General features: G+C 33.9%; 1 long non-coding RNA gene across 1 annotated transcript in view; it reads right to left on the minus strand.

Moving 5' to 3' along the window:
- Positions 1–13,977, minus strand: part of LOC107505966 — a 79,966-nt gene extending 65,989 nt beyond the window's left edge. The window contains exons 1-2 of the long non-coding RNA XR_001595818.2: positions 13,900–13,977; positions 6,389–6,512 (exon numbers count right to left, since the gene is read on the minus strand). This is a non-coding gene — a long non-coding RNA (uncharacterized LOC107505966). The remainder of the gene's footprint in view (positions 1–6,388; positions 6,513–13,899) is intronic.
- Positions 13,978–16,114: the final 2,137 nt, after the last annotated feature.

The following is a 16,114-nucleotide window of genomic DNA, read 5'->3' on the forward strand; positions in this document are numbered from 1 at the left end:
AAGAATAGTATTTTCAACAAATTTTAAAAAACGATAAATTAGACATTTTCAAAATCAGAATATCTGGGTTTTGAATGACATGCCTAAGGGAATAAAAAAAGATAAATTATAGACTGGGAGAAAATACTTTCAAAATGCACATGATAAAGATCTTGTAACAAGAATATATATAAAACTCTCAAACCTCAATAATAACACCAAAAATTCAAATAGAAATGTGAACAAGTCTTGTACAGACACTGCACCAACGATATAAGTTGCAAAAAATGCTTCTAAAGATGTTGAACTTATTGGACATTGAGGAGATGTAAATTAAAACCACAATGAGATAACGCCACGCGTTAGTTAGAATGGCTGAAGTTAGCTATGTTCATGCCAGATTTTGGCGAGGTTTCGAAGGAATTAGAACTCCTGAGCATTACTAGGGGAAATGTAAAATGATACAACTACTCTGGAAAATTGGAAGTTCCTTAAGATATTAAACATGTACTAGATGATTTGACCATTCTTCTTCTCTAATTATTTACCCAAGAGAAATAAAAGCATATGTCCATTAAAAGACTTTCACAAGGATGTTCACAGCAGCTTAATTTGAAAAAGTTCAACACTATGAATAAGACACATGCCTCATGGGCCAATGGTAAAACAAACTAGTGTAGCGATAAATTTCATAAACATGTACTTAGCAGTAGAAAATAGTGAACAATTGATACACAAAGCAAAATGGATAAAACTCAAAATAATTATGCACAGTGAAAGAAGCTACCCCTGCCAGCCAAAACAAAAAACAAACAACAACAACAACAAAAACAAAAACAAAAAAACAAACACATGTTTTTCATTTTACTTATGTAAAACTCTAGAAAATGAAAACATCCATAGTTACAAAAGCAAATCAATGGTTGCATGGAGATGGGGAAAGTGGTAAAGAAGGATTACAAAGGGGCATGAGGGAACTTTTAGAGTGATAGACATGTGTATTCTTTTATTATGGTGATGGTTTCAAAGATATATACCCGTGTCAAAACTTATCACACTCTTCGCTTTAAAAACATGCAGTTTATTGTATAAAGCTGTTAAAAAGATTATTAGAATGTCTGAAAAAGATTGATAAATAATAAGCTTTGGAACTACCTACTTCTGCATCATTCAGAGATCGAAAAATATGAACTTGCATGAAAAAGTGGGCAAGACCATATCATCAGCACTAGAGGTCAATCAAGAGTTACTCTTTGTATTGCCAGTATAAGAGTTTGACTTAGATGGAAAGGACTAGGTGATGCTGAAGGTGCGCAAGCAGCTAAAGATCAAGAAGTTATTTGGGGAAATAGCCACATATTTAGTATTTCCAAAAACTTTACTACTTTGTCATAAAAAACTGAAAAGCAATACAGAGCCTCATTCATGCCTGCAAGAAACCAATCAATCTCGGTAGATAGAACTACAATGTACAACACATGTAAAAAAAAATTAAGGCCCAATTGTGCGATGAGGATGATGTATGTATACCAGACTTTCAAAAAGGGTAGAGAATCCAGACCATAAAAATGTAAACAGTTAAAATAAGAATGATTTATTAGTTGAAAAATATAAATTATTTTAAATTTAAGTAGTATTTATACGAATAGGGGTTGAGAAGAAATAGTGTACAAACGTCAGAAAATGAGGAGGAGAAGGAGGACACAGAAAATTGAATAGACCCTTCTGGATAAAATTGAGTTTGACTATTGGGGAGTGATAGGCAATACATCTATCTGAACAAGGAGCCTGAGATATGCTTCCAGGCAGACAGAAAAATTGGATTTTACCTGGTAGCTAAAGTTCTCCCAATTTCTTGTGTAATATGTCTAGCTGTAAAGTGCAGAATTTCTTGGGAGAGATGAAAAGCTGAAAAATCTTGAGATTAGTTCAGTGGCTATGACAGGAATCCAGGTCAGGGAAGCACTGATGAAGGCCTGGTCTTCTGTGGTACTGACTGTAGATCCCCCCAAAAGACCATCAAAACAATCTGCTGATAAAGCAAAGCTAAGTTGATTGCTGACTATTGTGTCAGAGATCATTTCCTCCCTAAGATTCTTAGTTGATTTTTAAAAGAGGGAAGGAAAAGGCAGGATATTAATGAGGCTGGGTGGAGATGTCTGGCAAAGGCAGGTCTGTCAGTGGTCAAGGGTGCTACTGATAGGATTTGAGGGCAGTTTATGACATAATAAGGTGGAACTGACGGACAAAGTCATGTGAGAATTTTAAAGCAGTCTCTGATGAGCTTAGTTGAAAAATCTATTGGCCTGAGAGCTTCTCAGAGTTCTCCATCACTGAAATAAATGGATTTGGGAAGATTTTTGAAAAAACATTATTTGCAACCCTTCTACCTGGGTAAAAGTTTCCTGAAATAATAATACAATTATTATTTAGACAGTATTATTTATACACTATAATACATGCAGTTGGATAGTATATCATGCTAATGTTGACATAAACTGTATGCTTACAGATATTTTTGGCTTTCATCTGTGGTAATGGTTAAGTAGTGTTAGCTAAGAAACAATGAGATTTGGTGGATGATTAAATAAAGGGGACAATGAAGAGGACAAATTAGGATAATCTGAGGGTTGATATTTTGAAAACACTGACTTAATTGTGATATTGGAATCATAATTTAGAGGTAAAAAGAACTTATAATAAGCATTGCAGACAGATGCTGATGACTTAAATGTTATTAAGTTTGGGTAATTATTAACCATTCAGAATTCAATGTGTATTCACTCATATAATTATAATACATCATAGTTACTTTAAATCATTTTGGAAATAAAGTAGGTATATGTGATGAAATAAAAATAAATTGTGATAAACTAAATTTAAGTTAATTATGTTGGTTATAGGTTTGTTGTAAGTTTTATATCTGTGATTACAAAGTAAAATTTCTCTTTTTTGAACGCCTGGGTAACTTTTCCTATAATAACAAATTCAAAAACTCCTGTTTTGTATTAAGTTAATTATACACGTGACTTTTACTCCCCTAGATTTTGTATCCCTTGTGGATGTCAAAGAAAAACTGTGCAGAACAGAATTAAACAGGCAAGGAATGCCCTCCCTCATTCAAGAATACTGCAATAAAGGGACTGTGATTGAATGCAACTCTAGTGAAACGAAAGGTGGGAAGATTTTAAAGCACTAGGAAAAGTAGGAAGGAAATACTGGAGAATAGTATAGTCAACATGATGAGGCCATCTATGTTTGTTAACTGTCACTATCAAAGCGTGAATGAAAAGGGCACATAGTAGACCTGATAAACTCAGGATTACCTGGCACATCTGATAAGCTCAACAAGTGAAAGTAACTACATGGGATGTTCTGATCACATTTCCTAACCAAGCAGGATATAATGGGAAATCAAGTCCTAAGGCCTATCTGTATAATAGATCCATCTTTACCTTAAGCAAGCCTTGTTTATTGTTTTTGTGCATCTGAGAAAATGTACTTGAAGTGTCAGAATAATCTCTTTAGAACTCCAGAGGTAAACACCCCGGTACCAAGGCAAGACAACCTCAACATTTCTCATTGTTACCTTTTACCTGCATACCTCTGTAAACTTGCATGGTAAATGTTAAGGATCCTGTACCCCCAACAAAAGTTATATGTATCTCTCCATTCTACTTCACAGCCAATCCTATAGATTCTCCCCACCTTTATTTTCTCCTGCCTCCTTAATCTACCACTAATGGATTTCATATAACCTTCCCTAAAGTCTTCCTCCTTGATCTTCAAGTAGAAAATAAACTGCAAAACTGCTATTCCAAAAGGCATTTTCTCAATCCTTTGAGATTTTCCTTTGGGGTCTGGTCCTCAGCCTTTGGCTCAAATAAACTCTTTAAACCTTTCTTTAGGTCTGATATTTCTTCCTGGACAAAAGTTAGGCTCCTACCCTCCCAGGGAAACCTGGGAATCAGGATGTTATCTCCTTTGATAATCACATTTCAAAAAGACAGTTTCCAGGTCCTTGGGAACAGCATGCCTGAGTTATAAAACTAAAAGAAGCTGGAAGATTTACATCTCAAAAGGGCAAAGAAGGAATTTATAATTGCTGATGTTCTGAAGTAAATATTCTAATTAAAGGGAGGCCAGAGGCCTATAGTCAGGAAGAAACCTGTCTAAAGTTTAGTCAAGGTGTGGGAAACTAGAAGGCCCTAGTGGTCAATAGCTGATATATCTACATCTACTGTTCACTTATCCCCCTTTGCCAAGATCAATGCTTTGTGCATACTTGGTGCTCAGCAAACACTAGAACCACAAAAATGTTAAAGATGACACATCCAATCCAGTGCCCTCATTTACACATACATATAAATTACAAATTGGTACACATAAATCACTACACATATACTACAAAAGCTGGATCCAACGCCTTCGCACTAAGAAAAGTTTGTTTTAGATATTGATAAGTATTTTTTTTTTTAAATCAAAGATAGGCTTTGATCCTACTGGTTTTTCCTTAGATCTTGAAAGGTCAGTAGTTGCTAAAAGTTTAAATTAGGTTGAAAGATAAAGATATCCAAGGGTCTGGCTTATCGCAGTGCTAGCCCAAGCTTACTGCACTTTATAATACAAACATTCTTTTTCCTTTCTTAAAGTCTGTCTTCTTTCAGAAATATTTTCAGTTGGATACATCTAAGACAAATCAATCTATCCCTTTTAAGAATGGAGACATGGCAACAAGTTCTTTGAAAAAGAGTATAATTTCTCTGGTTCCTTTTTCCAAATTGCATCACTTCCCGCAGGCAGTGAATTCTACCCATTAAATGTCTTGCCGCGTCGACCTAAAAATTGTATGTTAAAAACTGTTTCTAATCTATCCAAAACCTTTTGCCTATTGTTTGTCAATTTTTTTTAATGTGATAAAAATAAATCAATACTATTTTAAATACCAAATTTACTGAAGCCTTAAAAAAAAATCTACGCTGTTAAGATTTACATAAAAAATGAATCATATGAAGTAACTCAAGTTTGCAATATTTGTAACACAAAGATTTCTGTCAAAAAAAAAAAACAGTTTGAAATAACATGCTGTTTGCAATGTAATTGTTACTATTCACTAAAGCAGAAAAGGCAAATGCAGAGAGCTGAAGGGCTGACAGCCTAGTCATTTAAAACTACAGGTTGTCTCAGGAATGACAATGGTTTTGAAATTCAGCTCAACCCGTGCTGAGAAGTTGCTAGCTCTAGATACCGGAGAATATTTAACACTTTAGTTTAATAAGTTTTTCTTTCTTTTTTCCTCAGAACATTTCAACTAACCAAGAAAATCTTAGCCTTTAAAAAACAAAAACAAAAACTATACAAATATTCAAATGGGCACGGATCTGTTCTCCAGAATCTGGACTCTGAATTTCTAACGAGGACATTTGTTTAAATGTATATGATCAACAGAGTTGTAAAGATCACAATTTGTTTCTTCTGTTAGGGAAAAAAAATAACAGCAAAAATACACATATATATGTTTGCTATGTATAATTGTTAACAGACCTACATTTGCTTAAGCTTCTTTTTTTTTTTTTTTTTTCATTCTTAAAACAATTTCAGTCTCTATTCTGAGGTCGGAATTACCCTCGTTGGGGTGACTGATGTTAGTAATTCTTGTTCTTCTGTTTGTCCTTGTGTATACACTGCTTGTCACTAACAGAGTCTCTCTTTAACCACGCTGTAGACAGGCTCCTAGGATAACCTTCCCTCAGCCAGGCCTCAATCTTGACTCCCATCATTGATGGACTTGCATAGTTCAGTTTTTACAAAAATCCTGCTAAATCAGTTTATGGAGAATCCCACATCCTTGATATCTGATCACCTTCTACATCTGATCCAATATACCCTAGGACAGTGGTCCCCAACCTTTTTGGCACTAGGGACCAGTGCTCCTATGAGAATATAATGTCCGATGATCTGAGGTGGAGCTGAGGCGGTGATGCCAGAACTGGGGAGCACCTGCAAATGCAGAGGAAGCTTTGCTCTCTTGCCTGATGCTCACTTCCTGTTGTGTGGCCTGGTTCCTTACAGGCCAAGGACTGGTACCACCAGTGCCTTGGGAGATAGAGACTCCTGCCCTAGGGGATGTCTGATCCCTCTACTGCCTGCCTTCAGCAAGAATCCTGTTAGGTTAGTTTAGCAAGAATTCTCCCTAACCTTGATATCTCCTCCGAGTAATTCCCCATCCACTTAACCTCTCACTCTGTCCCTTCTCTATAAATACACACTTGTTCTTGTTGCATTTGGAACTGAGCCCAGTTTTATACTGACATCTCTTTCCTCCTATTCCAGTAGTTCTTGAATAATATCTGTTTTAATACTTTAACTCCTGTTTGTCTGGTTTTAACACAGCTACTGGCAACATTACCTCGAGTGAAATCCGGCTTCTTCAGAAGTCTTTACGTTGCAGCTGCCATTTTCACAAAAAGAGGGTCTGAGGGGTTGGCCAGCCAGTCTTCAGCTCCTCGCCTTTTGACTTTGCAGTGTTCTGACTGCATATAAAGACAAGACCGAGATATTAAAGTCCACTTTCTGTTTAGTCTACTCTTTCAGGAGCTGTTTTTCTTTCTTAACCTTTGAGCTCACAGCTGCTATCCAATGATCCGAGAGAGAACTCCCAAGGCCACCCCCCACCCCATAATTTATATTAGCCTGAATTTAAAAGAACTTTAGATAGCAACCAATCCAGCAACCAATCCATCCATTTAATCCATTATCATTTTACAAATGAGGAGACTGAGGCTCAAGACTGTATTTCTACTAAATGGCAGATTCAGGATTAAAGATCAACTCTTTTAAATATCAATTTAAGGTTCTTTCTACTAGAGCATATTGTCTCATTAAATTGACATTTTCTAATAATTCATACTTTTTTGTTTTGTTGATATTTCATCCATTGTCAGTGTACTGAATTGCCTTCACCAACATAACATTTCTCAGGCAAGGTATTCATTTTTCAGAGATGCTAAAATAGGACCTATGATGTCAGACACATCTGGGTTGAAGACCTGCTCTCCCACTTGCACGTGACCTCTCACCTACTCAATTTGAAATAATAAAAGAGATTAGAGACGTTAATGGAATAATATTTACTTATCATCACAAGTTATAAATGTGATGTTGTAATATCCTTGCATGAACGGTTATAGAAATCTTTGAACTAACTGCTTTGTATTTTAAACTTCAGACCTCATCAAAATACGTACAAAACAAAATTATAAAGCAAACCACCGATATATACATACTTTGGAAGTGAAAGCCTTAGTAGCATAATATATGTTGGCTGACTGCTCTTAGAAAAACTCTCTCAAGTGTGATTGAATTTGCAAGTGTCTGGGTTTAAAATTAACAGAACACGGTACCCACAATTTCTGTAACAACAACAACAAAAAGCTTAGTGTGCTAGTTATCAAATCAAAGACAATGCAACCTGGACATTATCCTTGTTTTCCTATGTATGCAGCAGTTTATACAGAGCTGAATTTTGGTCTGTTACTAAATTGGGATATTCTGCACTTTGTAACGACAGATTGTGTTATAAGATGAAAGTCGTGTTACCATTTTTTTCCCCAGAAAAAAACTAATCTTTAAGTAACATTCGAACTGACTGGCATTGTTTTACAGATTATAAATGAGTAACTACTACCCTATGGAAATTACTTGAAAAGTAAAGTTTGTCTCTTGCTGCAAGGGCTTTTTTTTTTTTTTTTTTTTTTTTGTCTTTTTGCTTGCCTTCAGCTAGTAATCCTCCTTTGAAATACCATGGAAACAAGCAAATATGCCTCATTAAACTTTCCTTGCAGGAGAAAAATTGCAAGAATTTTTAGATTGTAGAGTACATAAAAATAAAACACATTTCCTTTAAAGTTGATTAGATTGTCCTTTATAAATTCTTTAAGGAAAGATACCAGTTAGAAAAAGAAAAGGACCATGTATTTTCATATTTGTGAAACTATGACGATTTTTAAAAACTGATGGTTCATTGTATTTCTTGAATTACTGACAATAAACATTCTCAATTATACTTCACAGTTAATATTGAATGACATTTCAATATATTGTAAAGTTAAAGTATTTCGGATAATGCAAAAACATAATTACTAGTGACATTAAAGAACTTCTCTATTAACAAGTTTAATTTGCATAATGACTTTGGTTAAGGGGGAGGGCTTAATGGAAAAAAGCCTTATTTAAATTTGTTCTACAGTATGAGTTAGGAGATGGGCATTTTTCTTTGACAGATGAGGCCAGAAACAGGTAGGGTTATAAGCAATTTCTTAATGTGAGTGAAGCTACTAGTGAGGCAGGAACTATTGAATTCTCTGGTGTTTTAATGGCCCAGTAATAAAGAAAACCCTTTCATCTTAAAGATACTTTAGCTTTCCCCCAAATTTGAAACTAAAATTGACAAATCCATTTCACATTAAGGGCTGGCACTTTCACATAGCTTGGAACATGGGAGTGAAATAAAATGTAGCTTATACATGTAGCTTTGAATAATCTTCACTTATTCCTTCACTATCAGAATTAGCCTTACGAACAGATCTTGGAATTCACAAACGTCACCATTAGTTAGACTCTCCCCCTGTTTACTCTGCCAACTTGTATTGTGTCCTCTTAACGAGGCAGCAACTATTAGGAACGTGTCCTGAATTAAACATCCGATCCTAGAAGAGCTGAATGATGTTTTTAAAGGCACACTGTGAAGTGAAAGGAATTATTGATCTTTGTTGAGTTAGTATTTTGTACATTGGAATCCACTTAAACAACAGAAATCAATATATAACTCTCTCAAACCACTGTTTTAGAATTGTTAGTTTGTTTTGTTTTGTTTTTAACTAAATCATGGATATAATTTCTTTAGTAACATGTTAATTTCCTGTCTGTCTGGATTGAAAGGTTTCCATGTTAGTGATGTATTAATTGAGGCATCTAAGGGTATACAGGAACTTCCAACACAGGCCCAAAATATGATTTGTATGCAGCAATTAATCACCTGCATCTGCACAATATTGTCATGCTTCCACAATTAGTGGCTAATTCCTGGGAGGTGGGGATCTGAGCTTTATTCTACTCCTTACAAAAAGGGAATGAGTAGGGACTCATTAGATTTGAAGAGTTTAGATATCACATCTATCCAGCTCTTCACTGATGACAATGATACTAGTCCACATAGAGTACATTTGTGTTTCAATAACCTAAATCTCAACTTAGATTAAATTGAATAAGGTAACTGAAAGTGATTGATAATGCCTGGAATAAGTAATTCTTTCCAAATATATTCAAATTTACTTTTTATTTCTCCTATTAAGATTTTTTGTTTGCCTTGTCACCCATTGTCTCTGTTCACCCAGGTTCTGGAAGCCCTTTGCTTACTTAGAATATTTCTTATTAAGTGGCAGTATAATGCTATGATCATTATATTAGATAGAGTGTCATATATAATGAATATTTTTCTTCACTGATGATCAAAATTATATTGCTTCCCTTTCTTCTTTCTTAAATTCAGCAAGAGATTTCATTCCCACCACCCCCCCCCCCCAGTCTTGATAACAAGAGAAAAAAATCAGTGCTGATTTGCTTGTCATTTGTTTGAAATTTGTGGGACATTTTTATCCTCAATTTTACAGTCTCATGCCTAAAGCAGTATTTTTAAAATTGTGCTTGACATTGCAAATCCTTGTTTTACCTTATAAATTTCATTATTATTATTATTATTATTATTATTATTATTATTTTAACAATTGTAAGTAAAACAAGAGGAGACGACATTAGCAGTCTGCCAGGATTTCCAGAGGAAGATAAAAAAGAAAAAAAAAAAATCTTTACTAGTACATAAATCTATCAAGGAAATGCACCCTGTGTGGACTTACTTCAAGTGGGAAGTTAGGTGGTAAATAATGTCCCTATAGTAATTTCGACATGACAGCATTTGCATAATTAACATGAGTTTTACAGACTGTTCAAGTTCTTTCATTGATATTTCACTTTCTACTTTGTTCATTGAAACACATAACAATGCACATGCTTCATTTTGAGTTTAATTGTTTTATTAACAATATTTTATTGATTTTATAAAAAATTAATCTCTTTAGTCAATTTTTATTCTAGATCTCAAACAGTAGAGTAAAGTCTACGTAAAAAGAAGCATGAGAAACTAAGAAAGCTAAGTGGATGGGGGTCAAGAAAAGCTTTATGAAGAAAATGGGGCCTTAGCTAAGTGTAAAGGAGGGAATTAACCAGATAACTAGGAAGAGACGATGGAGGGAGAATGGAGGAGTATATTAAGTAGAGGGGAATAGACTGGTACAAGGCAAGAAAGCGTTAAAGAGCATAACCTGGGAGAGGATGGTATTTGGGGACTGATTATGGATGAGCTAGCGGGACTGACAGGGAAGATTAAGGATGCAATTATAAGGAATTTGGATTCAGCGTATGGCCTCTTCCTAGAAATCTTATTCACCACTTTTTGTCTGTCAAATATTCACTCATAGCAATGGGCTATTGGGTCATATTTTCTGTAGTCCTCTAGAGTTAAAATCTGTCCTTTGAGTCCCCGCATTTTTTTGTTCATAGTTCCAGTATAATGTAATAGAAAAAAATTTCACCGAGAATATATTAAATCTGACTGGTTTTAGATTAAATGATTTGCCCTTGTGATCTTTTCATGTCTCTATGTATAGAACTACTTCACTCCTTAAAACTGCTCATAACATTCCCTAATGTAGATTTATTTTCACAAAACTTTGTTTACTCTCTATTTTTAAAAATGTTAATTTATTTGTGAGTTGATACTTTTTATTGTTCTTACATTTCCTCCATGATTATTAAGTTAAAAATTCTTTTTGACATTTTTATTATCTTTTATTCGTCTTTATATATATTTACCACATTTTCTGCTGTGCTAACATGTTTATTAATTTACATATCTTTTATATATAATTGGCCAATATACATTTAATTTATATATTTGCAATATTTTACCTCTGTTTTATACGCTGTAAATTTTTTCTCCTAGGTTGTCACTTGTATTTTAATTTTATTTATGCCATATTTTGTTACAAACATGTTTATATTTTGATGCCATCAAATGTATCTGATTAGGGATGACTAAAAATCAAAAATAAAGGTATCAATCATTTCCTTATGAATTCCATCTTCTGGATATCTCATATTTTATTTACAATAACTTGATAGTTTCATTTTTCTTTGTTTTTACTTCTTTATTTTTACATTTAGGTCTAACTGGAATTTATTTTTCTTTGGAAAAAAACCCATAAAATGAGATCTTTATCTTACGCCAAATGGTCAATTGTCTAATATCCTTTATTGACTAGGTCTCTCTTTTTTATTAATTTGTATGCCATTTTCATATTCTAAATTAATACATACATTTAAATATGGATATATGTGTATGCATCTACTTATGAACTACCTTTTTTGGTCCAGTGATACACTTAGCTACTTCTGCACAAATATTACGTACTTACATCTCACATAGATTTATAAAACATTTTCATATCTGATAAAGCAAGCATTGTCTTACTGTTTTTGTTTTCCCCCAAAATCTTCTTGGCTAGTTTTTACATTTAATATTCCATACAAATTTTTAAGTTAGCTTTTCAAATTCATGAAAAATTATTTTCAAAAATTTTGAATTGAATTATATTCCCAGAATATTTTGAAAAGATTAAAATCTTTTAAATATCAAGTCTTCCACTTCATGAGCATTCTCTTTCTATTTATTTAGATATTCTTCAATACCCTCTAATCATAATAAATGTGTTTTTTATAAAAGGCATACATGTCTTGATATCCTTATTTTATAACTATTATTGTTAATGAATAATGTGCTTTTAACTATTATATGTCTAATTAATTTTCTGGAATATAGAGAGCTGTTGCTTATTTCACATTGTTCTTGTAACTAGTCACTTTATGGAACTGAAAATAGTTTGTCTAACAGTAAATTTTCTATATGTATAAAATCATAAAAATGCCAGTTTTAACTCTAAAATTACCATTTACAAATCTCATTTTTATGCTTTATAATATTTTGTAAGTTTGTAATATATAGTAACCATGGTGAAAACAGGCAGCTTTGTCTTGTTCCTGACTATAATGCAAAAGGTATGGTTTCTATGTTAAGATTACTGTTTCCATATGTTTCTGGTAAGGTCATTTTGCTATTGATTTCTTACTCTTATTCTATGCCATAATAGATGGAGAATGTTTACATACCCTACCCAATCTTCCTTACATGAATGGGTACTTACTAGATGCTGGGATAAAAAAGGTCAGTCCCAGAGATTAAGGTTAATGTCTTTTATGACTATTGTAGAAAGTTCAGGATGGTTTATAAATATATTAAAAGGAAGAAACTTTTCTGACCATTTTCAACACCTGATACCTCTCATATCTTCTGCTTCATGATCTTAAGCCATTTCAAACAGATGAGGGTTAATGGTTAAAAGATAATAAATTGCCAGCATATACTTAAAGACACGAGAACAGAAACTGTGCTTCATGGGTTTTATTATGTAGCGCAAAAAGGAAATAGGAAGATCTTTGTAACTGAAGAAGAAATTGTTGAAGTATTTTTACTTTCCAATTCAAACTAGTTACACATTTATATAGCTCCTAAATGTAACATAACCATAAATTTGAATTTATTTACATCATTCATGCTATCACTTAAATTTTAATAATTTTTTTCCACCAATATATTCAATAATTCCAAGGTGGATTAATTTTTGACAAACAATGTTAAAGATTTGTGTATTTCACATGTAGGGTTAGAATGAAAAAGGAAATGCAATGTGGACCATTCCACAGCATGGAGAAATTCAGCTAAACAAGCCCAGCTAAACTCTTTCTTTGATTTTCATGATGGAAGAAAGAGGGCCTACAAAAAGGCTAATGTGAGAAAAACGACAAAACTAATAACAAAAAGGAAGGATTTGTGTAAGAAAGGAAAAAAGAAACTTTCAGAATTTTATTTAATGGCCCGAGTTGTTAGAGAATAAAATATCCAATTTTTGTGACACATGGCACAACAAAAATCTGACTCAAGAGAAAGGGGAGCATGCATTTTAGCTTGTGGGCAGCTGGAATTTGAATAGGTAACCACCTTTGGTCAGGGGGCAGAACTCTGTTAAGAGAACATGCTCTGAGTCAAATTGCTTAAGAATTTATTTTTCAGAACCAACCTGTAAGTTAATAATATTTTAGATGGAATCTGACTTTAGAATTCTCCCAGGAATATGAATTGCTTGACCGGAAACAAAAGATAAGTACCTCGTTTCTTAACTCCAAGAAACTATAAATAATATATTTTCTACTCCAAGCATAGGTCTGACTGCTAAGCAAATAATTCAGAAAGGATTTTTTATTTTTGCCCTTGGCCCCATGGAAAATTAATAGGATAAAGTACTCTAGTGGAAAGGTACACAGAATTTTGATCTCGTTCTCACACAAGTTGACTTGGGACATTTTGTAATTCCCCTTCTGTCCCTCAGTTTTATTAATTATGAAACAAATTAATTGACAAAGGATAAAAAATACAGAAGTGTTGTAGAGCAGTTCAGGCATCAAATAAATCAAACACCCAATACACGTAAAGTGCTAGATTGTCTGGAGATAGCAGGCATGAAGGATCTGCCTGCAACGCCTCCTGGCCTTCTTCCAGTTTGAGGCTTTCTAAATAAACTGCAAATCTCTTTAATTCTTACTTTCCAAGATTTTGAGATATGCATCCTGTTGAAACTGTCTCTTATTACCAGTGTTCTCTTAAATAGTTGTGCTTTATAAATGGCAATTCAGTACCAGGCTTTCATTGATTCTATCCTGCCAGTCTAGGATTGCCTTTCCCGGAATTACCTTTCCAAATTGCCCTGTAACTCAGTTTGCTTCAGGCTTCATGATGCTGAATACTGGCTGGAAATTTTTCAATTGGGATTTCTGAAATGTAGCCCATCTTTAGATTCCTTTGAAGAAAACAAAACAAAAACAATATAATATGGAACCAGACATATTTCAGGATGTCTTTAACCCCTCAACACCCACTGAAGGAATCCCTGCTACTCATACTAATGAGAGCAGCAGTTATCTAAATTAAAGCCAGCTATATACCCCCTGAAGTTGGTGACATACGTATCTTCCTTAATGATAAATTATATGACCCAAATTGGACAATCTAGAAGAAACAAATACATTTCTAGAAGCATACAATTTACCGAGACTGAATCGAAAGAAAATAGGAAGCATGAACATATCAATTGAATTCTGATAAATATTTAAAAAAGAATAATGTCATTCCTTCTTAAACTCTTACAAAAAAAAAAAAGAATAAGAGAGAATACTTCCAAATTCACTTTGTGAGGCCAGTATCACTCTGATACCAAAGCCACAGGCAACAGAAGAAAAAAAAAAAGAGACAAATTATACTTCATGAAAAGTTTTTAAAAACATGCATCAAAAAACAACATCAACAGAATAAGGCAACCCACAAAATAAGAGAAAATATTTGTAAATAATATAAAAGACTAATACATAAAAGAGAGAGAACTCCTAAAGTTCAAAAAAACAAACAATCCAATTCAAAAAAGTTAAAGAACCTGAACAGACATTTCCCCAAAGAAGATATATAAATGGCCAATACACACATAAAAAAAATGCTCAGCCTCACTAATTAGGGAAATGTAAATCAAAACTATTATGACATACCACCTCACATCCATTAGAATGGCTACTATCAAAAGACAGAATATAACCAGTATTGACGAGGATGTGGAAAAATTGGATCCTTTGTGTACTGTTGGTGGAAATGTAAAATGGTGCAGCCACTATAGAAAATGGTATGGAGGTTCCTAACAGCATTACTATACGATTCAGTAATTCAACTTCTGGGTATACATCTGAAATGACTGAAAGCAGGGTCTCAAAGAGATATTTTCACATTCATATTCTTAATGGGATTATTAACAATAGCTAAAATGTAGAAGCAATCAATTGTCCTCTGATAGATGAATAGATTAGCAAAATGTGGTATAAGGATACAGTGGAATATTATTAAGCCTTAAGAAGGAAATTCTGTAATATGCTACAACATGGACTCCATTGATATAAGGTACTTACAGTAGTCAAATTCACAGAGATAGAAAGCAGAATGGTTATCGTCAAGGGCTGGGGGAAGAGGGAATGGGAAGTTATTGATTCGTGGGTACAGAGTTTCAGCTTTACAAGATAAAACAAGTTCTGGAGATGGATGGTGGTGATGACTGCACACTACGAATATATTTAATATCACTGAACTGTATACTTTAAAACTGCTAAGGTGGTAAATTGTATTTATTTTACCACAATAAAAGATAGGAAAACATAATGCAGTGTAACTGATGCTAAGATCAAGTGATAGGTTGTTTGGGAATATATGAGTAGGACATTTTAATCACAATTATAGTGGAGGGATGGGATGGGGTTGAAAACTGGCCTTGGAGAATTCCAGAGAGAAGAGCGCTTGGCTTGCCCTCCACTGTAGGCTAAGTCTGAGAAGGGCTGCCTTTGCTGTTCCTATGCAATGCTACATGCCATCATTATTCTAGACTTCGGTAGGATTGCAAATTAGAGAGGAATGTGTTTTCAATCCTTACTGAGGAATTCTTTTATTCCCCAGAAATGTCTGCAACATTAGGGAATTTTAGTTGCAATTTCATTTGCAATTTTAGTTCTACCACATGTAACCTCTTTCATGGCCATTGGTACAGGGGTTTCCTTTAAGGAAAGAAACAGCCGGAAGAAATTTTATTGATCATTTTAGTCTAACTCCATCACTTTACAGAAGCAAAGAGCTCAGGAAACTAAAATAATTTAGCTAAGGTCACACGAGCTATTTGACAGCTGTATAGAGCCAGTTCTGTAGTGCTAAGTCTATGCAGAGTTCACAGATATGGCACAAAAGCATAAGGTTGGGCAGCAAGATGTTGCTTTTAGACACAAAACATTCTTGCAGATTATATCTGAGAACAAATCTTGCTGATATATGTGACTCTGCAGCTGATATATTGGGGAATTATCAAACTAATGGGTCAAATCT

Source organism: Rousettus aegyptiacus, unplaced genomic scaffold, assembly GCF_014176215.1.
Source record: "Rousettus aegyptiacus isolate mRouAeg1 unplaced genomic scaffold, mRouAeg1.p scaffold_m13_p_10, whole genome shotgun sequence".
In the NCBI taxonomy this organism is placed as follows: Eukaryota; Metazoa; Chordata; class Mammalia; order Chiroptera; family Pteropodidae; genus Rousettus; species Rousettus aegyptiacus.